The sequence below is a fragment of the Canis lupus genome, chromosome 34 (genome assembly GCF_048164855.1).
Source record: "Canis lupus baileyi chromosome 34, mCanLup2.hap1, whole genome shotgun sequence".
Classification (NCBI taxonomy): Eukaryota; Metazoa; Chordata; class Mammalia; order Carnivora; family Canidae; genus Canis; species Canis lupus.
Window position 1 is genome coordinate 30,671,407 of NC_132871.1, and position 24,045 is coordinate 30,695,451.

Here is a 24,045-nt window from a genome sequence, read left to right on the forward strand (position 1 = left end):
CTAGAGTATTTCTTTTTAAAAAAATATTTTATTTATTTGAAAAAAGAGAGAGAACACACAGAGGGAGAGGGAGAAGCAGACTCCTTGCTACACAGGAAGCCAGATGCAGGGCTGGATCCCAGGACTCCAAGACCATGACCTGAGCCAAAAGCAGACACTTAAATAACTGAGCCACTCACGTGCCCCTATACTAGAGTATTTCTTGTACTTGTGCACAGAATGCTTGTATTACAATAGCATTTTATAGAATGGAAATCATTAATAATGCACATCAATAAAAAAGAGAAAATGGCTTTTTTCATGCAGTATGAAATAATATACACATTAAAATGAATTAACTAATATACATGCATTAAAACAGATAAATATAAAAATTAAAATTGAGTTAAAGTAGCAAGTTGCAAACGGATATGTATACTATACAATTTTTATGAAATTGAAAAATGTCTAAAACAATTTTCTTTATTCCTACAGTTCTATGCATATGTTTAAAAAGTATGAAGACATATCTAGAGATGAGTTGCAGCAGCCACAGAATGGTGATAATCTCTGGTGGTAAAAAAGGGAGGAAGGGAGAAACACAGAAGAAGTGATTTAGATGTATATGAGATACTTCCTTTTTTCCAAAAAAGTACAAGCTTGGTACACTTGGGTAGCTATAACAAAATACCACAATAGAAACATATTTCTCACAGTTCTGAAGGCTAAAAGTCCAAAATCATATCTTCAGCATGGTCATGTTGTGGTAGGAATCCACTTCCTGGTTGATAGCACATTCTCATTGTACCATTTCCTGGTGGAAAGGGTGAGGGATCTCTGTGAGGTGTCAATTGTTAGAACACTAATCCCATTCATGAGAGCTCCTCCTTCATGACCTAAAAACCTCCCAAAGGCCCTACCTTCTAATATCATAATTTTTAGAAGTTAGTATTTCAACATATGAATTTTGGGAAAACACAAACATTCAGATCATAGCATATATATGGCAATATCTGGTAACTATGGGTTATGAGCACACGAGTGTCTGTTGTTATATATTTTTCCACGCATTTAAAATATCTCATAATTAAACATTTTAAGGGGAATCTACTCCTTATTGCTCCCATGTGAGTTGTTCTTGGCTCAATTAAAGATAATTTATTTCAAACTACTTGGACCTATCATAGATAATAGTTGCCGATACCAAACATTTTTCAAACAGTTTAATAAAAATTAAAGGGTAAATTTTCAGACTCACTAGTATACAAGGCATCATTAGTGTGTATACCTCCCAGCAGTTACAGATTAAGTAGAAACAATCCTTCATTGTTACGTTCATTGCCATCTGTCTTCCCTGTGATTGGCAGAAGTAGTTCTCTAAGTGGTGGTTGTGGTTCCACATTAAATTCTGCTAGTGATGCCTTTAGGCACCTTTATGTTGCTGTTATCCTGGTTAATTCAGAAAGATTTAAAATGATAAAGATTTCTCTCCCAGATTTGTGTTTAAATTCTTTCATTTTTCAAACATTTCATCATAGTGCATGTTCCTAACACTAGACTTAGGTAGTAGTATATTTCAGAGTAAGATAAAAATGTGAAGATGCAAGGACACCTGGGTGCTCAGTGGGTGGACATCTGCCTGTGGCTCAGGTCATGATCCTGGGGTTTTAAAAACCTTTTAAAAAATGTGAAGATCCAACAAGATCGAAAGCTATTTCTAAAGTTTTTTCCCACAGGGTAATTCTATTTTTAACTTTTTGAGGTAGCTCCATATTGTTTTCCAGAGTGGCTGCACCAGTTTGCATTCCAACAAAGATGTAAGGGAGTTCTCTGCATCCTCACCAACATCTGTTGTTTCCAATGTTGTTAATTTTAGCCTTTCTCTGCATCCTCACCAACATCTGTTGTTTCCAATGTTGTTAATTTTAGCCATTCTGACTGGGGTGAGGTGATATCTCATTGTAGTTTTGATTTGTATTTCCATGATGATGAGTGATGTTGAGCATCTTTTCATGTGTCTATTAGCCATCTGGATGTCTTCTTTGGAAAAATGTCTTCTGCCCATTTCGTTAAGAAAGCATTTTCCAAAGGACACAGAAATACTGTTTTGAAGGGACTCATGCACCCTGATGCTTATAGCAGCATTATCAACAATAGCCAAATTATGGAAAGAGTCCAAATGTCCACTGACTGATGAATAGATAAAGAAGTTGGGTGTAGGTATACAACAGAATATTACTCAGCCATAAAAAAGAATGAAATCTTGACATTTGCAATGACATGAATGGAACTAGAGAATATTATGCTAAGCAAAATAAGTCAGAGAAGGACAAATATCATATTTATTTCACTCATGTGGAATTTCAGAAACAAAACAAATGGGCACAGGAGAAAAAAGAGAGGCAAACCATAAAACAGACTCTTAACTATAGAGAACAACCTGAGGGTTGCTGGAGGGGTCGTGGGTGGGAGGATGGATTAAATAGGTGATGGATATTAAGGAGGGCACTTGTTGGGATGAATACTGGGTGTCATATGTAAGTGATGAATCGCTAAATTCTACTCCTGAAAGTAATATTATACTATATGTTAGCCAACTGGAATGTAACTAAAAACTTGAAACAAACAAACAAATATAAGTAAATAAAGGTCTTTTGCATAGAATTTTTAAGTAACCTGCAGAACTACAGGCAAGAAAGTATATTCTATTTACATTGGGAAACCTCATTTCTTGGTTCATAAAAATTCTTAAACCTCTCTGGCTAAACGTGTATATATAAGTATTCAGTTCAATCATAAACAAGCTGTATGTCCCTGAATGCCTCTTGTTAGGATGCACAATGATATCACATTATGGGGATTTAACGTGACAGTATAAACATGATGTAAATTAAGTAAACAAATGGTGGCTGAGACTTAATTCCCATTTAAATTAGATAATGGAAAGATAATTAGAACCAATATCTGCTACTTTCAAATGCATTATTTTGACAAATATACCTACTAATATGCAATGTATTTTTGGTACTATTAGCACAAATAAGGGCTAGTGTAATAAACTCTAAGCAGAGGGAAGATAGAGAATTGAGTTTGGAATTGCTACAAATAGTTCAAGATTCTACTTCCATCCCTATATTTTAATATTTACAGAAGTGGCATCTAAAAAGTTTCTAGGCAAGCAAGATTTACAAATGTCTCAAGAAAAATAAAAAAACACCAGAACAGCTTCTCGCCCCAGTTTGCTTCTGATCCTATTTTGAAATAATTCCATTATTTAGTACACAGGCAAGTAGAATTTTTTGTAAATGTTTCAGTCTTGCTAATTTAGGAAAATTAAAAAATTTAATTATAATCCTTTATTAACATAGAACATCAGCATTTTAATTAGGATAAATTGGTAATACAGTGTAATAAAGAATAATCAGTTGAAATAAACACCTTCAGTAATTAGATTTAATCTGAATTACTTGCTGAGATATAGTGCTTAAATATAAATGATTTTTCCATTAAATGTGTTCCCAATTCTGAATCAAGATGACATATTTATGAAATGGAAAGTATTCAGTTAAATTATTCCCTATTGTTACATGCATCAAATTCCAACACAACAGGGATATATCTACACAGAAAAAGAAGATAAATACCCATTATCTAAATGATCAAATTAATTGAAAATTTTCTAGATCTCTACTTCTGTCTGTAGTCTGTATACCTGGTTACTCTCTTCTCCATCAATCTAATCTGGTGAGTAATAGAGTACTCTATAAACATACTTGCAAAGAGCCTATTGAGATCTAGAAAATGGATTCATATGTTAATTATGAAAATATTTAATGATAAGAAAACCAGAATGGCCTTTAAGCTTTATAAGAGATTTTACTCACTTTTGTCCAGTTAGTATATTGGTCATATTAGGCAGTATCTCATTTCAGCAGCTCTGTGTAATAAAACACAAATCTGGGGATCCCTGGGTGGCTCAGTGGTTTGGCGCCTGCCTTTGGCCCATGGCGCGATCCTGGAGTCCCTGGATCGAATCCCGCATCGGGCTCCTGGCATGGAGCCTGCTTCTCTCTCTGCCAATCTCTCTCTCTCTCTCTCTCTGTCTCTCTCTGTCTATCATAAAAATAAATAAATAAATCTTTAAAAAAACCCCACAAATCTATCAGTTATTAATGAGTAATTCTTTGTTGGTTTCCTGTCATGAATTCTTTATTGCATGGTATACTTTGGAAAATACAAATTACCAGATACAACCTGTCTGCCCTTAAGACTTACTACCTTGAAACAAAAGTGAACTTTCCCTCCCACCAAAAGACATTTCTAGAAAGACAAAACCATCAGAACATGTGGGAAAAGTATCTTTGACCTATAATAATGTCAAAGTTTAGTCATTGCCCTCAGCAATATAATGTATATCTATGTAACTTCATTATTACATATGGTCCTCAAATCTACTTTTCCTGAATTTTTGGTAAATTGATATATAATTTCTGCACTGAAAAGCTAACTAATCCAATCAGTAAGTTAGCTAAATGGAAAGTGAGTTATATATTGTGCTATCGCATTGCTTTAGGCACTTTGCAAATGTCATTCCATTCAATACTCACAACAAATATTAAACTTGTTTAAATATTAAATTTTAATATCCTTAATCCACAAAATACTTAGAGAAGCAAATCTATTGGTCCTCCTGGTCGCTAAGAAGTGGCAAAGCTAGAATTCAAATCCAAGTGTCTAACCTCCAAATTCGTTCTTTTATTCTTTTATGTTATTTTACAAGAGAAAAGCTATAATTTGTAAGAAGAGTGATAATGTGATGCTTGATTTTTAAAGGATACATATAAATAACCTTCACTCAGCACTTACTATAAGTCGGGCAGTCTTCTGAAAACTTTGGAAGAAAACTTTGGGATTCATTTGATCCTCATGAAGCCTTTGTATGCACTACAATTTCCCTCATGTTACACATCAAGAAATGAGTGCTTAGAGAGCTCCAGTAAGTTGTCCCGGGTCACAGAGTTAGTACAGAATGCTCTAGATTTACATTCTGTTTGATTAGGGAACCCACATTGTTAGCCACTAGATGCAACTGAGATCAGGTGTGGAATTATAATACCACCCTCCTTTTGATCAATTTTTTTTCATACTTATACAAAATAGAAGATACCTATTTTCTACGGCTTTACACAAGGCATTAAACCATATGCTGGGTTCACAGAGTGAAAATGCCAAAACCCTTATGTGCAAAGAGATTGTGTTATATTGAAGGCAAAAAAAATAAAGTATTTACAGTATTCTGTGACAGCCATATACAGAGATTAATTATGAGTGAATACCTAATCCATAATGAAGAAATAAAGAAATATGAGCTGAGTCTTGTACAAACATACCATATTTTTTGAAAGCTTCTCCTCTTCATAAAAATGTTTTTAATATACTTATAATATTTATATTATCTTTGTTCCAGATTCTCCTGATTTAATAATACTTTTAAGAGGAAAAGTTCTTCCATGGTACCATTTTTTGCCAGATTAACTGACAAGTCTAGCTAAATTATTAGCCTGTTTTCACATTCCCCATGAAAAAAATCAATAAAGTTTTCTTTCACTCTACTAAACAATGTGATATTTGGTGTGGACTGTGTTGGATGAGAGCAAGCTGTCCATTTATTCTTCTCTAGAGGTTGCTGTTGATTTGATAGATTGGGAATTGAAAAATCCAATATATTTGGACACTGCACTTCAGAAAGTACCTGGCCAAACTGTTCTTTGTGCTTCTGTTGCAGCAGTTGAAACACTGGCCTTTATTCTGAGTCCTAACCCACGCATCTCAGCACAGGGATGATGTCCTACTGAAAAGCTATTCTTATCAATGAACATCAGAACATGACAATCTTAGGCATCCTGAAATGTCAAGTGCGATCCTTGAGAAGAATGGTATAGGTAGAAAAATAGGCCTTTTGCTATAAAAATACAAACTGAACTAAAATGAAACTCTCCTAGATTAACTGAGGGCAATCAATGGGACTGAACCAAAATACACCATATGGGTCCAATTCACCAGAGACAGATAAAATGTGCACAAGCACTGCTCCTGCCGATCTTACCTACAGTGAATCATCACTGACTTACAGTTGCTCTCGAGTAATGCTGTGGGCACGTAATAGCCCTTATAGGCTTCTCACACACACACTCACCATAGTTGTGTACTTCTGTTTTACATCTCATTGTTATCTTAATGCACACATACCTTCCTCTCTCCAAAAATAAAATCCTATCCTTTGGTTAATTAGTTATTGGGACATGGAATAATGTTTCGCTGTGAGTTGAAAGGCTGACTTGCAACCAGAATATCAATAAATCAGTTTAACATTCTGCTACTCTGACAAAATGGCCCAGGATTAAAGACAGAGCTTTGTAATGGCCATAAGGAGAAGAGTCCCCACTCCTCTGAGAACTTACCCTTTAGGTGGTGTTTGCTCACATTCTGGCACTTCAGGAGAAAGAGTCAAACAATTTCAACCCAAAAAATGTTTTAAAAAGCCAAAGACTTTATTATGTTTTGTCATTTTTTCCTTATTTAATCACTTGTTTTCTAGACAAAATCAGCTTAAAAAATGAAAGGAAACACACACACATTACTTAGTTCAGTAGCTTTAATAAGTACGTCACACACACCAGCTAATAATCTTAAAAATATGGTTAGTACTTTTTTCTTTTCCTTCATTCTAACTTGTAGACACATTAACATTAGATGGTGCTTATTTAGTTTCTCCAGAGAATTTTTCTTAAAAGGATGAAAATCCACAAATCAAATGAAAAAAAAATCCACAAATCAAATGAAAAAAATTATTTTTCTGATAATTTCTAGCAGGAGATTGCAAAATTGGAGCAATAGTTTTTACATTGAGACATCGGACTACATTTTTTTTCTTTATATTAGGAAAACTAAATCAAAGAAAATTTTCTCATTCTGTTTCAAAACATAAATAGGAGCTTAGAAAATAAACTATATGGATAGGCTATTTCTTCTTAACTGGGTGACATCACCACCATTACTATTACCATGAATCTGTGGTCCATCCACATTAAAACTTACACCCTCTGGGTTAGAGATGCTTCCTGCTGCCAACCAGCTCAAGGATGGTTGAGGTAATGTGGATTAAAAACTGGTGGTGCTTACATAAATGTATGAGCATCCTGTGATATGTGTGGCCATAAAAAAAATACTTAGTGACATGCTCCTGAAGAGAGAGAATGTGAAGTAGGCAATTCTGTTATAAGGAAAGAAAATTTACAAAGGAAACTATTTTAAACATCTTATATATCCCTTAATTTTAATTATTTTATTTTTCGAGTAAAATCTTCTGATTATGGAAGAAATGTGTAGTTATGACATATGAGGCTGTATCGGAGAGGTTAAAAATTGCAATACAATTACATGTAATTCAACTACTTGCAGGTTGTGCAGGATAAAGATCAGAGAAGAGAGAGGAAGGGCCAAACCTGGGAAGGATCTATACATCAGTCGGGCCAGAGAAGAGAAAGCCAGGAGGCAGTGTGGAAAGTTGGTGCAGGCATGTGAGGTGAGGAGTCACCATGACCTAACTGGTACTTTAAGAATTTTGAGAAGACAGTCATGTTTTGGTTACAATTTCTGTCTAAATCTTCTATCATTTGAAAAATACATGTGGGTTTTTTTTAGCTCTTTATGTTTAACTGGAGTCTAAGGGGATCACCCCTTTCCAGTGCTGATACAGGATGACTCGTGTGGGATTCAAGCCAGAGAAGTCAAAAAGGAATATCCTGCACTTGCAGCATATTTCTTTAACATGGGGTTTCTTTAGGGAGGGTACTAGGGCAGGTAAGCCTCATTTAGCTATTTGGGCAAATTTAATCTAAGGCAAATTTGGAAGCGATTCCACTTGGGCAGTATACAAGAAGAAAAAGAGTTCTGAGTACATTTTCAGAAATGCAGGTTGACTCAACATTGTTCCTGGGACTCTGCTGCCATCTTTAAGAGCTGTCACATAGTATTTATCTTCCTCTGTTCTTTCCCTTTTGTGTTTGGATAAATGACAAACAGCAATTCCAAGTACTGTCTTGAATACTTTCCTCATTGAAAGCCATAGTGCTGCAGATTTTTCTAGTCAATGGATTATTTTGAAATCTGTAGAAATATTGTCTTAATAATAGTCACCACAGGAAAGAAAAGTGTTAAAGCTGAGTCACTGCACCAACAAAACCTGCATGCCCATCACATAGTCAAACACATCCTTTAATGCTCTCTGACTAACCAGAGGCACCTTTATTCCTATTTTTAAAAAGGAAGTGCATGGTTTGCAGAGCTCAGTCTTTTTTAATGAACTTTCCCCTCTGAAGACAGTACTGAAGATGATGTATGGAGTTGCCAGCTGACAAATGTATGACCCATGGCTCCATGTTTCTCTCTGACAATCCATTAGGTGGGATCTAAGACCTAGGAGTTTGAAATGTAATTATCATAGATATTCTACTATATGTAATAATGGCTTGAATATTTATAGTTTTAAGATAATGTTTTGTCATCCTGTAGAAAGATACTACTGATAGAGTGATACACAATAGAAATTTCCAGAAGAGGGATCCTTGGGTGGCTCAGTGGTTTAGCGCCACCTTTGGCCCAGGGTGTGATCCTGGGGTCCTGGGATCGAGTCCCACGTCGGGCTCCCTGCATGGAGCCTGCTTCTTCCTCTGCCTGTGTCTCTGCCTCTCTCTCTCTCTCTCTTTCTCTCTCTCTCTGTGTCTCTCATGAATAAATAAATAAAATCTTAAAAAAAATCTTTAAAAAGAAACTTCCAGAAGAATGTCAGGTCAATGCAGATCCTGTCCTCAGGAGACTTGTTCAAATCCCCTATGCTGTTCTCCACTGGCTCCTATCTGATATGAAGGACTGGCAAGCACTCAGAATGGGGCAATAATTAAATTCTGGTGCTTTTAGCTGTAGTGATTAGTTTAAAAATTAAGAGTGCTTTTACGTCTATCATGTTAAAATCAGCAAGGCTTACATATATGAATTTTAGTATGTTGCTTAAAAATCCAAAAACACACAATAGACTATATCCATTGAATTTTAAAGTCAGGTACTATGGGAGAACTAGGACACTCTATGTATTTTAGGAAAATATATTTAATTCTCTATCCATAATTTTCTATATCATGCTTTGGTTACAAATATTTATTCTACAGAATTAATTTGCCACATTGTTAAAAACAAACTTCTCAAGAAGAAAGCCTCTCATTTTCTAAAGAGAAAAAAGGGAGAAGCCTTATGAATACAAATTCATTTCTGAGTACAACTGCTCTCAAAATGAAATGAATTTCACAAAGTATGCCCTAGAATTCATCATTTTAAGTCGCCTAGGTTGGTTTACATATTAATCCACTTCCCAAGCATCTCCCTTTGTGACCTGGCAGGCTTCAGTTATGCACAATGACATAGAGACAGTCTGCTGAAAGGTCTGTTCTTTTAAAATGTCACTCCTCACTGTGGAATATGTTTTATTAAGGGTAATGGGAAACGTGAAGGTCTGGTGGTGAATTTGCTTTTCTTTCCTCAGATGAAATTTGAACCACAGACTTAATAGGGAAATTTGTCATTAAATTATAGTAGCAGAGTGGGTTGGGCCGAGTGTCAGCCTCCACTCCAAACAGAGGACTCTAGCCTAACTTCTTGGGGAAGTTGGTCATCACATCCCCAGTTGGCTACCATCTGAGGCTGAGGATCAAATGGTCAAGATTAAGCATTGCTTCAGAAAAACCTAATTAACAGGCTAAGGAAGAGAGTTTCCAGGTCACTATAATAGAAGAAAACTTTTTAAACAATAATAATGATGCATTATTCATGTTGCATGCTTTTACATAGACAACATGCAGGTCAAACCATTTGAAGGAAAGCATAATGACTACCGAGAGTCCAGCATACACGGTGGCACAGATGCCTAAAAGGTAGACGTTGGTCTTCCCACCTCAACATCAGACCTATATGAGGATGCCTCTTATCTTAGTCAAAGGCTTCCATGGGTATTTTTTGGTCCTCGATGAACTTCTGTGACTCCTATTTCCTCTTTGGTATGATATGACTTCCAAGATGGGAAGGAATTAGGCTTTGGAACCCTTCATAACAGTGTTTGATTCTAAACTGTGCACTTGGTACTAACAAGCACTGGCTTCACGAGTGTTTGACCTAATGAAGTTTCATGAACTTCAGTCCTTTTCATGAACTCTTTCCCTCTGAAGGAAAAGCTCAGAAGAGCGTCCTGTGTTTGGATTTTAGTGCTTTATAGCCAGTGTCCTAAAATTCTCCATAAATTTATCTCTTAACTTGCAACTGTTAAGCAAAGTCTAAGGGGACAACGACACGTTCAATAAGTGCTTGGAGTCTGGGTTCATGCGTGATCTTCCCTCCCACAAAGTCCTGCCCTCCTGGGGCTGTTCTCAGCTGCCTGCTCCAGCTTCCCCTAGAACCCTGAGCTCCCATCATGGGTCTGTCCTGTGACTGCTGCTGCTTTCCGCCCCTTGTTGGGGGCTTGGATGGGGGGCAGGCAAGTTAGGCTTGTATCCTCAGTGCAGCCAGATGCAGGGTAAGGCTCTGGATATCTGGGAGAATGTGTATCAGGTGAGTATTTTCATATCCAAGTAAGGGCAACACTCCACAGCAAGTAAAAAGCACTATGACAGCTTTAGACAGAGACTGCAAAAGAAAAGGGAAGGCTTCTTTCTACTTTTTGAGCAAGGGAGAGCCCACATTTTTATCTTGCACTGGGTCCCACAAATTATATAGCCAGCCTTGTCAGTATGTTCTTGTGCAAATCATATATCCTATATAGCCTCAGACTCTCCGTCTAAAAAGTAGGAATTACAATAACACCTATCACAGAGTTATAGTGGGGATGGATTTTTTTTAATGCATGTGAAAGGCTTCACATAGAAGCTAGTGTACTATAAGAAGACTCATAATATCAGTTACTAGTTTCAAAATTAGAACAAAAACATACTTTCACTTCACATCCTTTGTGGACAACAGAGTAAGCACAAGACAAATGTAATTTAGGGTATCTCAGCAAATGTAGGGTCTATATTAAGAATACTTTGGCCCATGATTTCTGGGGCACCTGAGTGGCTCAGTTGGTTAGGCATCTAACTCTTGATATTTTGCTCAGGTCAGGATCTCAGGGTTATGAGATCGAGGCCCATGTTGGCTCTGCACTGAGCCTGGAGCCTGCTTAAGATGGTCTCTCTTCCTCTGCCCCTACACCTCCCTCTCTCGTTCCCTCAGAAAATAAAAAATACTTTGGCACATAATTTCTTAAAGTTCAAATACTAGATTAAATGCATATTTTTTTTCAGCGTTACTAAAGACCTTGGCATTTAAAGAAAAACCAAGAGAATCTTTCATTTAAAAAAGAGAATAATGTATTAAATGAAAATATTAAGAAACAGGATCTATTAGGGAACAATTGCTGGAATGTCACTCACTGTGTCTGGGGACCACATGGAGAGAACATTTGATACAAAGGCTCTGTGGATGTCCAGAGGCCTCAAAGGCCTCAAAGGATTGCCAGTGCAGCCTGGGGGGGAGAATAAGCACCCCATTCTCCACTTCTAGAGGATTCTCAAGGAAAATATTCCAGCCTGAGCTACAACTAATCTCTAAAAACAATTTGCATAGAGGAAATGGACAGTGGAGGAGGGGGTTAAGAGAAAGGATAAAAAGGCTTTGCTAATTTCTTGTGTAGAAAAACAAAGTATCTACCTTCTATAATTTTGGGGGGAAGAATTTAAATATGATTATGTCTGAATATACCTCCTAGTAAATCCCAGATTTCACTTCATACTCTATCCCACCCTAATAATGATTTCTTATCTAGAGCAAAACTCCTTTGCCCCTCCCTTCTGCCTCAGAGAACACATCAAACTCCTGAGAGGCACTCGGAGTGAAGCAGATCCCCAGCCAGGCAAGGCATTACCCTGCAGCAAAATTTATAACCTTTTAGTTCATGGAGCTCTGGGTCCTCCCTGTCTCTTGGCCAGGGGCCCTTTGGAGACACTCTAAGGGCAAACTCAGTAGCAAATCCACATGAGAGGGAAGGCTATAACTCATTTTTAGACTACTGTCACTATTGCTAGACTATAACAGGAGATGGACTCACCTGCTGAATAATGCCCACCTTCTACATAAAACTCATAAAAATATTTTTATTTACCTACAGTGTGATGAAAGCAAAAAGATTAACAGAAGTATGGCATGAAATACATCTGAAATTAAAAAGAATAAACCTAATATTCAGAAATCATTTTTCCCAAAGTGAAATTAATATCCTGTTGGAATGAATATCTCCAGTCTTGGTATTTTCAGATGTATCGTTTTTACCTTGTATATTTATGTGCTCTGCCTACTAATTTGTAAATATACATCTCTTGAGATTTTTAAACCCTTGAGAAAGGAGTATCATTTCTAATTTATCATTGTACCTCCTAAATCAGCTTCTAGTTGGATACTTGATATATGTATCGTATAGATTAAAGCTCGTAGAGTTGAACTGATACTCCCTAAGCAAAAACTTTTCATTATCAACAATGTCAAAAATGAAATAGCCCCCAAATTAAGTTACTGAATGGTGTTAATTATAACTAAAGCTTTTCTACAGTTTAATGTTATCTAAACTTTGATATCCATTAGTCCACTTTCCTAAATTCAATTTACTTCTTAGGAAACACAGCATGGTATAGAGCACTGGATTTCAAAGTGTGATTCCCCAGATGAGCATCATCAGCATCACACAGGTATGACAAGGAAGGAATGCAAGTTCTGGGGTCTTAACCCAGATTTTCTGAATCACAAGCTCTGGACTGAAGTTTAGAGATCTGTGTCTTGACACAAATCCATTTGATTCTCATGCACACTAAAGTTTGAGGACCGCTATATGGGAAGAAAAAATTAATGCAAGGGGGCCTGAGCTGTAGTCCAAGTCCACACCTGATTTTATGAATTTGTGTAAATTATTTAACTTCTTTAAGGATCCATTTCCTTTTCTGAAAAATTAAAATAATGATTTCTATTTCATGGGTTTGTCATAAAGATTACATAATATAACATCTGCTAGGAGACTGACACATGATAAGCATTCAGCAAATGGTAGCCATTGCCACAGGATGGTTCATTCTGAAAGGTTTAGCTTACAATCCTTCACAAATCCCTAATCCTTCTTATTCATATCTCTTAAGATTTTTCAGCAGCTAATATATAATTCCAAGTTGGGATTCAGAAATAATAGTTATTAACAGCTTTCTTACTTGGAAACATACAATTAGCCCTTTGCAACTAGAGAAGCTGTTAGAGTCTGCCAAGTACTAAGCAAATAATCCTTTTCACAACATATAAGTGATTAGCTTCACTAGATTTTGTATATGGCACAAATCGGGCACTTAAGATGCATAAGCCATTCCCAGGAAAATCCAGATAGTGGTAAGTGATGAATAAAACTGAAGGCTCTAGATAAAGAATATCTGGGTTTTGTCAACAAGACCAAGAGGAAAAACTACACTGAATACTTACCTTCTAATTGGCTCCTCTGTTAGAAAACAAATCTCTTGTCTACTGTGTTATAAGACTGACAAGAAAAAGGTAAAAAAAAAAAAAAAAAAAAAGGAAAGAAAAGTTTTGGAAAGAGCCACCTCCTCGGCAGGCTTACCAGCTATTGTACTGTTACAGAGCTGAACCTTCCCCAAGGCATTAATTACCAGGAATGACCACCTGGAGGCTAGGAGGGCCGCCTTTGTTCAGGGTCTCAGGTTGCATAGCTCTGTGATGAAAACCCTCACCATCTGTGATAACCACCGGCCACCAGCCGCAGCAAGTTAATGAGATCAAATCATTCTCCGTGCACTTTAACCTGTCTGGGTGAGACACGGACTCAGCAAAGAGAATGTCATTAAATTTAATTTAGACTTCTGGAGTTTAGACTTCTGTTTCCATCAATAAAATAAATGTTTTAAATCTAAAGCCATTTGCAGAGGTAGAAGCAATGAAATATTGACTTATTAATTTCTAGATAATGCTAAGTTCTTGCCAGTGCATAGATTCCCAGTAAAAGAAAAATTAAAATGGTGAGTTTTCTCTAATGCCCATTTAAGATATATTCTGGTATATGTGTCCAGTGATCTTCTACACATAAGTGTAACTTTTTTTTAGATGTTTATAATATTTGTCTTTGAGCTTGTGAATAATAATGCAGTTATGGTGAGCCTGAATTATAGGTTTGCATTTGCTAAGCAGAATCCACTGTCTGCACTAAATGACTTTTTAAAGGGTTTCCTAATGAGCAGTGGTGTTCAATGTGTTGGGAGCTGTGAGCACCACATGTATCAAAGTGGCTTTGATTCTGATCAAAGGCTAACTATTAAAATAGGCTTCCTTAATTAAAAGGCATTAAATTATCTTTAAAAGAGCCATCTGATTTATCATATAAACACATTGCAATGATATGGGGGAGGAGTCAGATGTATTGCAGGTAGTAAAGAAGCAACTGGAGAGGAGATCAATTGAACTTTCCAATTTTCTCCCTCCTCTTTCGTCCATCAGCTGATCTATTTGTTTCATGTTGACTCCGGCTTTTGTTCAAGATTCTACTTTGCTTCTGGCATTTTTTGACTATACAGGCATCCCAGTTGTAACCCAGTCCATATCAAAGACTATAAATATTTTTAACATGGCAATTTGTACTATGTATCTTAACAGCTATGCAAATTAACATCAAACATATGCCAAGAGAAAAAAAAAAGAAAAAAAAACATATGCCAAGAGAAAGACTAAACAAAGAAAGTATAAATTTAAAAAGAACCAATACTGGGGATCCCTTGGTGGCTCAGTGGTTGAGCACCTGCCTTTGGCCAAGGGCGTGATCTTGGAGTCCCGGGTATCTAGTCCCACGTCGGCCTCCCAGCATGGAGCCTGCTTCTCCCTCTGCCTATGTCTCTGCCTCTCTCTCTCTCTATCTCTCTCTGTCTCTCATGAATAAATAAAATATATTTTAAAATAATAAAAAAATAAAAAATAAAAAGAGCCAATACTGTAAGGAAGTAAAAAAAATCTACATGCCATATAATCTACTACTTCATAACTCCATGAAAGTTTCCTTACAAAATGCATAGCACTTGTCATCTCCAACATTCGTTGAATAGAAGTGAGAATAACTTTAAGTCTCGTTGGACTACGGAGCTGCTGGTGCATGCACTATCCCTGTGGCTATAGGAAGAATGGCCACGCATGATCAGAAGGCATCTAAGTAAGCCTCATTATTTTGTGGGCAAATGTATTTCTATGTTACTATTTATCTACCACGCTGTATAAAAATGGACATGTAATAAGGGAGATGCTACAAACACAACATCTTTAACTAAAATATTATTGAGCAATGAAAAAAGGTGATAAAATCTAATAGCTATTCATTATTCAAAATACCTATTATTTTTTAAGATCAAAAGGTGTTTTTATTTGTTTGTTTTTTAAGTAGGATCTACACCCAGTGTGGAACCCAAGGTGGGGCTTGAATTCACAATCCAGAGATCAAGATCTGAGCTGAGATCAAGAGTTGGCCACTTAGGTGCCTGAGGCACCCCAAGATCAAGAGTTGTTTTATCTCTATTCTGTAATTAGCCAACTTATCATGGCATTGGGTACATCTTAAAAATGGATTTTTTATAAATCTTAAACAAATTGTCGTTTTCTGTTTATACAGCAGTGTGGATGTTTATTGTAAAAAATTTAGGAATACAACAGAGAATAAAAATAACCTATAATCACACCACCTAAAAATAGTCTCTAACATATTGGATATTTACTTCATTCTTGCATATCTTTTCCATACCTTTTAAGTAATGGATGTCATACTTCCTCTAGGGAGCCTTTACACCATGACTAAACCAACTTCCTCACCCAGAATATTCATATTTCCTCTCACTTACTTACCCCATCTTATTCTAGGCATCTGTTGAAAGGTGTGCAACACCTCTTTACTAAAAATTTTAAATGAAAGAGATCCTAATTCTTCTTTGTAGCCCAGTGCCCTGCATCTTTAAAAATTAAACCCAGAATTGTTAAAAGAACAAATGTACAAGTGAGTTCAACCGTCATTCTATAACCAATTTTTTTCATTTAACATTATATCATAAGACTTTTCTCACAGCAGGGTGACTGAATGGCTCAGTCAGTTAAGCATCTCCTTCAGCTCACTTCATGATCTCAGGATTGGAGGATGGAGCCCCACATGGAACTCCCTGCTCAGTGGAGAGCTTGTTTCTCCCTCCCCTCTGCCCTTCCCCCTCGCTTGTGCTGTCCCCCTCTCGCTCTCTCAAATAAATAAGTAAAATCTAAATTAAAAAAAAAAAGAGGAAAGAATTGTCTCACGTCATTAAATTCCTTCAAAATTCATGATATTTTATCACATGGTTATACTATAATTTCTTTAAACATTTTATATTATTAATCACACCCCATCCTTATTTTTGATATTGTAAAAAGCACAATGTTGCTGTAAAGAAGTCAGTATAACAGTGAAATAAAATATGAATCTTCTCCATTAAAAATGGGAGGGCAGGGATCCCTGGGTGGCGCAGCGGTTTGGCGCCTGCCTTTGGCCTAGGGCGCGATCCTGGAGACCCAGGATCGAATCCCACATCGGGCTCCCGGTGCATGGAGCCTGCTTCTCCCTCTGCCTGTGTCTCTGCCTCTCTCTCTCTCTGTGACTATCATAAATAAATAAAAAAAAAAAAATTTAAAAAAAAATGGGAGGGCAGTATGATTAAAAAATAGGGGTATGATAAGTGATAGTTTTGAATTGATGTTAAATGTCTAACAGCAAAAATGGCATGTGCTTAAACAGAAGAATGTTCTTATTCTTTGTGATACATGCTGAAATATTTTGGCTTGCATATAGAGAGAACAGATGTAGCAAAAACTTAACAATTGGTAAATCGGATTGAAAAAGTGTCTGGTTCATTGTTCTCAGCTCTCAATTCTTCTATAGACTTAAAATTTTCAAAATGGGAAGAAAACTATGGAACTTAAATTTCTACACACAGATTTTAATCTGCTTCACCAGTTATTAGTTGTGTCATCATTAGTTAATTTCTTTTTCTAAAATTTTATTTATTTATTCGTGAGAGACAGAGACAGAGACAGAAGCAGGCTCTCTGCGGAGATCCCAATACGGGACTCGATCCCAGGGACCCAGGATCTCGCCCTGAGCCAAAGGCAGATGCTCAACCGCTGAGCCATGCAGGCTTCCCCATCATTAGTTAATCTGAGCTCATTTTCTTACAAATAAAATAGAGGCAATAATAGTAAATATCCTATAGAATTCTTTTGAAAATGATTATACAGGCAAATAGACTGAAAACAATTATCATTGTTCCTATTGTAATAATAAGTGCTATATGGTGGTCAGCTATTATGAATATCTTTATGCATAAATGTTTGTCTATATTTGCATTATTTACACTATTATAATTTTTTCTGTAGGCTAGAACCCAAAAGTGCAATTACTGAGCCAAAGAGCACAGGCATCTTTGAGACTTCTGATTGATAGTAAGAAATCACTTTCCATACGGGTTGATTCTATCTCATTCTAGCAGGACTCTCTAGCACTGGGAATTTTTACTTTAAAAATTAAGGATAGTAAATAATTAGATTGCATATTTGATTGCTTTCTTAGTACATCTTAATTATAATCTGTGTCTATTTATTTATTTATTTATTTATTTATTTATTTATTTATTTATATTTTATTGAAGTTCACTTTGCCAACATATAGTATGACACCCAGTGCTCATACCACCAAATGCCCCCCTCAGTGTGCATCACCCAGTCACCCTCTCCCACCGCCCACCTCCCCTTCCACTACCCCTTGTTCCATTCCCAGTTAGGAGTCTCTCATGTTCTGTCTCCCTCTCTGATATTTCCCACTCATTTTCTCTCCTTTCACCTTTAATCCCCTTCACTATTTTTTATATTCCCCAAATAAATGAGACCATATAATGTCTGTCCTTCTCCGATCGACTTATTTCACTCAGCATAATACCCTCCAGTTCCATCCACGTCGAAGCAAACGGTGGGTATTTGTCGTCTCTAATGGCTGAGGAATATTCCATTGTACACACAGACCACAGCTTCTTTATCCATTCATCTGTCGATGGGCACCGAGGCTCCTTCCACAGTGTGGCTATTGTGGACATTGCTGCTAGAAACATCGGGGTGCAGGTGTCCCGGCGTTTCACTGCATCTATACAGATGGGGTACAACTGGGTACTCTACTTTAAGTCTTTGAGGAACCTCCACACAGTGTTCTAGGGTGGCTGCACCAGTTCACATTCCCACCACCAGTGCAGGAGGGTTCCCCTTTCTCCACATCCTCTCCAACATTTGTGGTTTCCTGCCTTGTTAATTTTCCCCATTCTCACTGGTGTGAGGTGGGATCTCATTGTGGTTTTGATTTGTAGTTCCCTGATGGCCAGTGATGCGGAGCATTTTCTCATGGGCTCGTTGACCACGTGTATGTCTTCTTTGGTGAAACTTCTGTTCCTGTCTTCTGCCTATTTCATGACTGGATGGTTGGTTTCTTTGCTGTTGAGTTAATAAGTTCTTTATAGATCTTGGATACTAGCCCTTTATCTGATAGGTCATTTGCAAAGGTCTTCTCCCATTCTGCAGGTTGTCTTTCAGTTTTGTTGACTGTTTCTTTTGCTGTGCAGAAGCTTTTTATCCTGATTAGTCCCAATAGTTCATTTTTGCATTTGTTTCCCTTGCCTTCATGGATGTATCTTGCAAGAAGTTGCTGTGGCCAAGTTCAAAAAGGGTGTTGCCTGTGTTCTCCTCTAGGATTTTGATGGATTTTTGTCTCACATGTAGATCTTTCATCCATTTTGAGTTCATCTTTGTGTCTGGTGTAAGAGAATGGTCTAGTTTCATTCTTCTGCACGTGGCTGTCCAATTTTCCCAGCACCATTTATTGAAGAGACCGTCCTTTATCCAGTGGATAGTATTTCCTGCTTTGTCGAAGATGAGTTGACCATAGAGTTGAGGGGCCATTTCTGGGTTCTGTTCCATTGATCTATGTGTCTGTTTTTGTGCCAGTACCACACTGTCTTGATGTCCACAGCTTTGTAGTACAGCTTGAAATCTGGCATTGTGATGCCCCCGGCTTCCCCTGGCTATTCGGGGTCTTTTCTGATTCCACACAAATCTTAAGATGATTTGTTCTAACTCTCTGCAGAAAGTCCATGGTATTTTGATAGGGATTGCATTAAATGTGTAAATTGCCCTGGGTAGCATTGACATTTTCACAATATTAATTCTTCCAACCCATGAGCATGGAATATTTTTCCATCTCTTTGTGTCTTCCTCAATTTCTCTCAGAAGTGTTCTGTAGTGTTTAGGGTATAGATCCTTTACCTCTTTGGTTAGGTTTATTCCTAGGTATCTTATGCTTGTGGGTGCAATTGTAAATGGGATTGATTCCTTCATTTCTCTTTCTTCAGTCTCATTGTTAGTGTATACAAATGCCACTGATTTGTGGGCATTGATTTTGTATCCTGCCACACTGCTGCATTGCTGTGTGAGTTCTAGCAGTCTTGGGGTGGAGTCTTTTGGGTTTTCCTGGTACACTATCATGTCATCGGCAAAGAGGGAGAGTTTGACTTCTTCTTTGCCAATTTGAATGCCTTTTATTTCTTTTTGTTGCCTGATTGCTGAGGCTAGGACTTCTAGGACTATGTTGAATAGCAGTGGTGAGAGTGGACACCCCTGTCGTGTTCCTGATCTTAGGGGAGAGGCTCCCAGTGTTTCCCCAGTGAGAATGATATTTGCTGTGGGCTTTTCGTAGATGGCTTTTAAGATGCTGAGGAATGTTCCCTCTATCCCTACACTCTGAAGAATTTTGATCAGGAATGGACACTGTATTTTGTCAAATGCTTTCTCTGCATCTATTGAGAGGATCCTATGGTTCTTGTTTTTTCTCTTGTTGATATGATCTATCACGTTGATTCTTTTATGACTGTTGAACCAGCCTTGCATCCCGGGGATAAATCCCACCAGGTCATGGTGAATAGTCTTCTCAATGTTCTGTTGGATCCTATTGGCTACTATCTTGGTGAGAATTTTTGCATCTGTGTTCATCAGTGCTATTGGTCTAGAATTCTCGTTTTTGGTGGGGTCTTTGCTGGTTTTGGAATTAAGAAGGTGCTGGCCTCATAGAGTTTGGAAGTATTCTGTCCCTTTCTATCTTTCAGAACAGCTTTAGTGGAGTAGGTATTATTTCTTCTTTAAAGGTTTGATAGAATTCCCCTGGGAAGCCATCTGGCCCTGGACTTTTGTGTCTTTGGAGGTTTTTGATGACTGCTTCAATTTCCTACCTGGTTATTGGCCTGTTCAGGTTTTCTATTTCTTCCTCTTCAAGTTTTGGTAATTTGTGGTTTTCCAGAAATGCATCAATTTCTTCTAATTTGTCTAATTTGTTGGCATATAGCTGCTCATACGTTTTTAAAACTGTTTGTATTTCTTTGGTATTGGTTGTGATCTCTCCTCTTTCATTCATGATTTTATTAATTTGAGTCTTTTAATAAGGCTGGCTAGTGGTTTAATAAGGCTGGCTAGTGGTTTATCTATCTTATTAATTTGTTCAAAGAACCGGCTCCTGGTTTTGTTGATCTGTTCTACAGTTTTTCTGGTCTATTTCATTGAGTTCTGCTCGAATCTTTATTAACTCTCTTCTTCTGCTGGATGTACATTTTATTTGCTGTTCTTTTTCCAGTTCCTTTAGGTATGAGGTTAGCTTGTGCATTTGAATTTTTTCCAAGTTTTTGAGGGATCTTGCATTGAGATGTATTTCCCTCTAGGACCACTTTTGCTGTATTCCAAAGATTTAAACGGTTGTATCTTCATTTTCATTCGTTTCCATGGGTCTTTTTAATTCTTCTTTAATTTCCTGTTTGTGCCATTCATCTTTTAGTTGGATGCTCTTTAACCTCCACGTGCTTGAGTTTCTTCCAAATTTCTTCTCGTGATTGAGTTATAGTTTCAAATTCAAAGCATTGTGGTCCGAAAATATGCAGGGGACAATCCTATGGGTGAGACCTGATTTGTGATCCAGTTTGTGGTCTGTTCTGGAGAAAGTTCCACGTGCACATGAGAAGAATGTGTATTCATCCAATTTTGTTCAGATGCAAAGTTCTGTAAATATCTGTGAAATCCATTGGTCCAGTGTATCATTTGAAGCTCTTGTTTCTTTGGAGATGTTGAGCTTAGAATATCTGTCATTTGTAGAAAGTTCATGTTGAAGTCTCCCAGTATAAGTGTATTATTATTTAAGTATGTCTTAACTTTGGTTATTAATGGATTGATATACTTGGCAGTTCCCACATTCGGGGCATAAATATTGATGATTGTTAGGTCTTCTTGTTGGATAGATCCTTTAAGTAGGATATAGTGTCCCTCTTCATCTCTTACTACAGTCTTTGGGATAAACTTTAGTTTATCGGATATGAGGATGGCTACCTCAGCTTTCTTTTAAGGACCATTTGAATGGTAAATGGTTCTCCAACCTTTTATTTTCAGGCTCTATGTGTCCTTAGGTCTAAAATGAGTCTCTTGTAGACAGCAAATAGATGGGTCTAGCTTTTTTATCCAATCTGAAACCCTGCACCTTTTGATGAGATCATTAAGCCTATTCACATTCAGAGTTCCTATTGAAAGATATGAATTTAGTGTCATCGTAATATCTATTCAGTCCCCGTTTCTGTGGATTATTTCTTTGGGCTTCCACTTTCTTTTACAGGGTCCCCCTTAATATTTCTTGCAGAGCTGGTTGGTAGTCACCTATTCTTTCAGTTTCTGCCCAACTTGTAAGCTCTTTATCTCTTCTTCTATTCTGAATGAGTGTCTTGTTGGATATAGTATTCTTGGCTGCATGATCTTCTCATTTAGGACCCTGCATATATCCTGCCAGTCCTTTCTGGCCTGCCAGGTCTCTGTGGAGAGGTCTGCTGTTAATCTGATATTTCTCCCCATATAAGTGATCTCTTGCTGCTTTAAGGATTTTCTCTTTATCTTTGGAATTTGCAAGTTTCACTATTAAATGTCGAGGTGTTGAAGGGTTTTTATTGATTTTGGGGGGACCACTCTGTCTCTTGGATCTGAATGCCCAATTCCCTCCCCAAATTAGGGAAGTTCTCAGCTATAATTTGTTCAAATATACTTTGCTATCCTCTGTCTCAGCCTCTTCTGTAATTCCAATAAGACGAATATTATTCCTTCTCAAGCTATCATTTATTTCCCTAAGCCTTTCTTCATGGTCTCTTAATTGTTTTTCTCTTTTTTCCTCAGCTTCCTTCCTTACCATCAACCTGTCTTCTATATCGCTCACTCTTTCTTCCACCTCATTCACCCTAGCCATTAGGACATCATCCAGTTTGGATTGCATCTCATTCTATTTATTTTTAATTTCAGCCTGATTAGATCTAAATTCTACAGTAATGAAGTCTAGAGAGTCCTTTTTACTTTTTTCCAGAGCCACCAGTAGCTTTATAATTGTGCTTTTGAATTGGCTTTCTGACATTGAATTGCAATCCCTATTCTGTAACTCTGTGGCAAGAGAGTATTGTATCTGCTTCTTTCTTTTGTGGTGATGTCTTCCTTCTAATCATTTTGCTCAGTGTAGAGTGGGTGTGTGAGTGGGCTGAGTCAAGAATATCAACCACGACATAAGTAAATTCCACCCTCGTTGATTCTGACAAGGTCCGAGACCAGAAAATGAAAACAAGGATCAGAACAAAATAAAACAAAGGGCCACTAAAATGAAAAAGAAAATTTAAAACAAAGTAGTTAAAAATAAAAGTCCAGAATCCCAAAGAAGAAGAAAAAAATGAAAAAGAAAAAAGAAGGGGAAAAAAAGTAAAGAGGAAAAAGACAAAAGAAAAGAAAGAGAGAGAGAGAGAGAGAGAAAGAAAAAAATGGAAGGGACTGGGAAATGATGGTGTTGAAGAAGTTGTAGTGGAGGGAGAATGTCGTCAACCTGCCAGGTCCTGGAGGGTGATCCTCTTGGTTCTCAGTATATTAAGTTCTGTATGTTAGAAAATGCTCGATCGCAAGTTTATATAAAGTAGCAATACTTGTAGAGGCCCCAACACTGACCCCCAAACATAGACAAGATAAAAGAGGGGGGCAGAATGGGAATGAGGAATCTCACAGAATGAACCAGCCTGGTGTGCCGCTTGGTCTGGGTGCTGCTGGTCGTGTGTTAGAAGGTATTAAGTTCCGCCATTGTAGAACAAAATAAGGCAGAGAAAGCAAAAAACACAAAACAAAAACCCATATCTTCTGTATCTTCCAAAATTAAATTGAATATGTTGAAGGGAATATAGAAGTGGAAAATATATCTAGGACCTGTAATTGTAGAAATATGAAAGTCAAAAAGGAAGAAACTTAAAAATGAAGAGCTGGTAAAATATTGTAGTTAAGGTGGGAAAAGAGAAACAATATTGTAAATTCACAGTCTGATATAAAAACGAGTTGTACTGGAAAAAGGAAGAAAACAAACCAAGGAGGGGTCCCCTCTGGTTCTCTGTACTGTAAATCCGTCGACTTCCCCTGGAGCTTCCCAGCGCTGCTCGCCCCGGACCCGCTCTTCCGCGTCCTTCCCCTGGTCTCGGGGGAGGGGCTGCTGTGCTGACTCCCAGGTGTGTGCACCTGGGGAGATGCCCCCCGGGGTGCCGGGCTCAGTGGGAGCCGCTGACCCGGGACGCCCCTGTTCCCCGGCAGCTGCTCCGTCCCAGGCAGGAGGGTCCCCCGTCCTGTGCCCTCCCCCTCCCCCAGGCAGGAGGATCCCCCGTCCTGTGCCCCCCCACGCCCCCCCGGGAGCCGCAGGAGGGGGGCTGTGCCCGCCGCGCCCTGGGGTCCGGGGCCTGCGCTGCTGGAATCGCTCCCGCCGCAGCCCGAAGGCAGAGGACGCAGCCCCCCGCCCGGAGCCCCCCACCG

The 24,045-nt window shown here is 37.8% G+C and overlaps 1 long non-coding RNA gene across 1 annotated transcript; it reads left to right on the forward strand.

Moving 5' to 3' along the window:
• The first annotated feature begins 7,028 nt into the window (after positions 1-7,028).
• On the forward strand, positions 7,029-15,693 carry LOC140624508 (uncharacterized). Its single transcript, XR_012023976.1, has 3 exons — positions 7,029-7,564; positions 12,731-12,803; positions 15,533-15,693. It is a non-coding gene; the product is annotated as an uncharacterized lncRNA (long non-coding RNA).
• Positions 15,694-24,045: the final 8,352 nt, after the last annotated feature.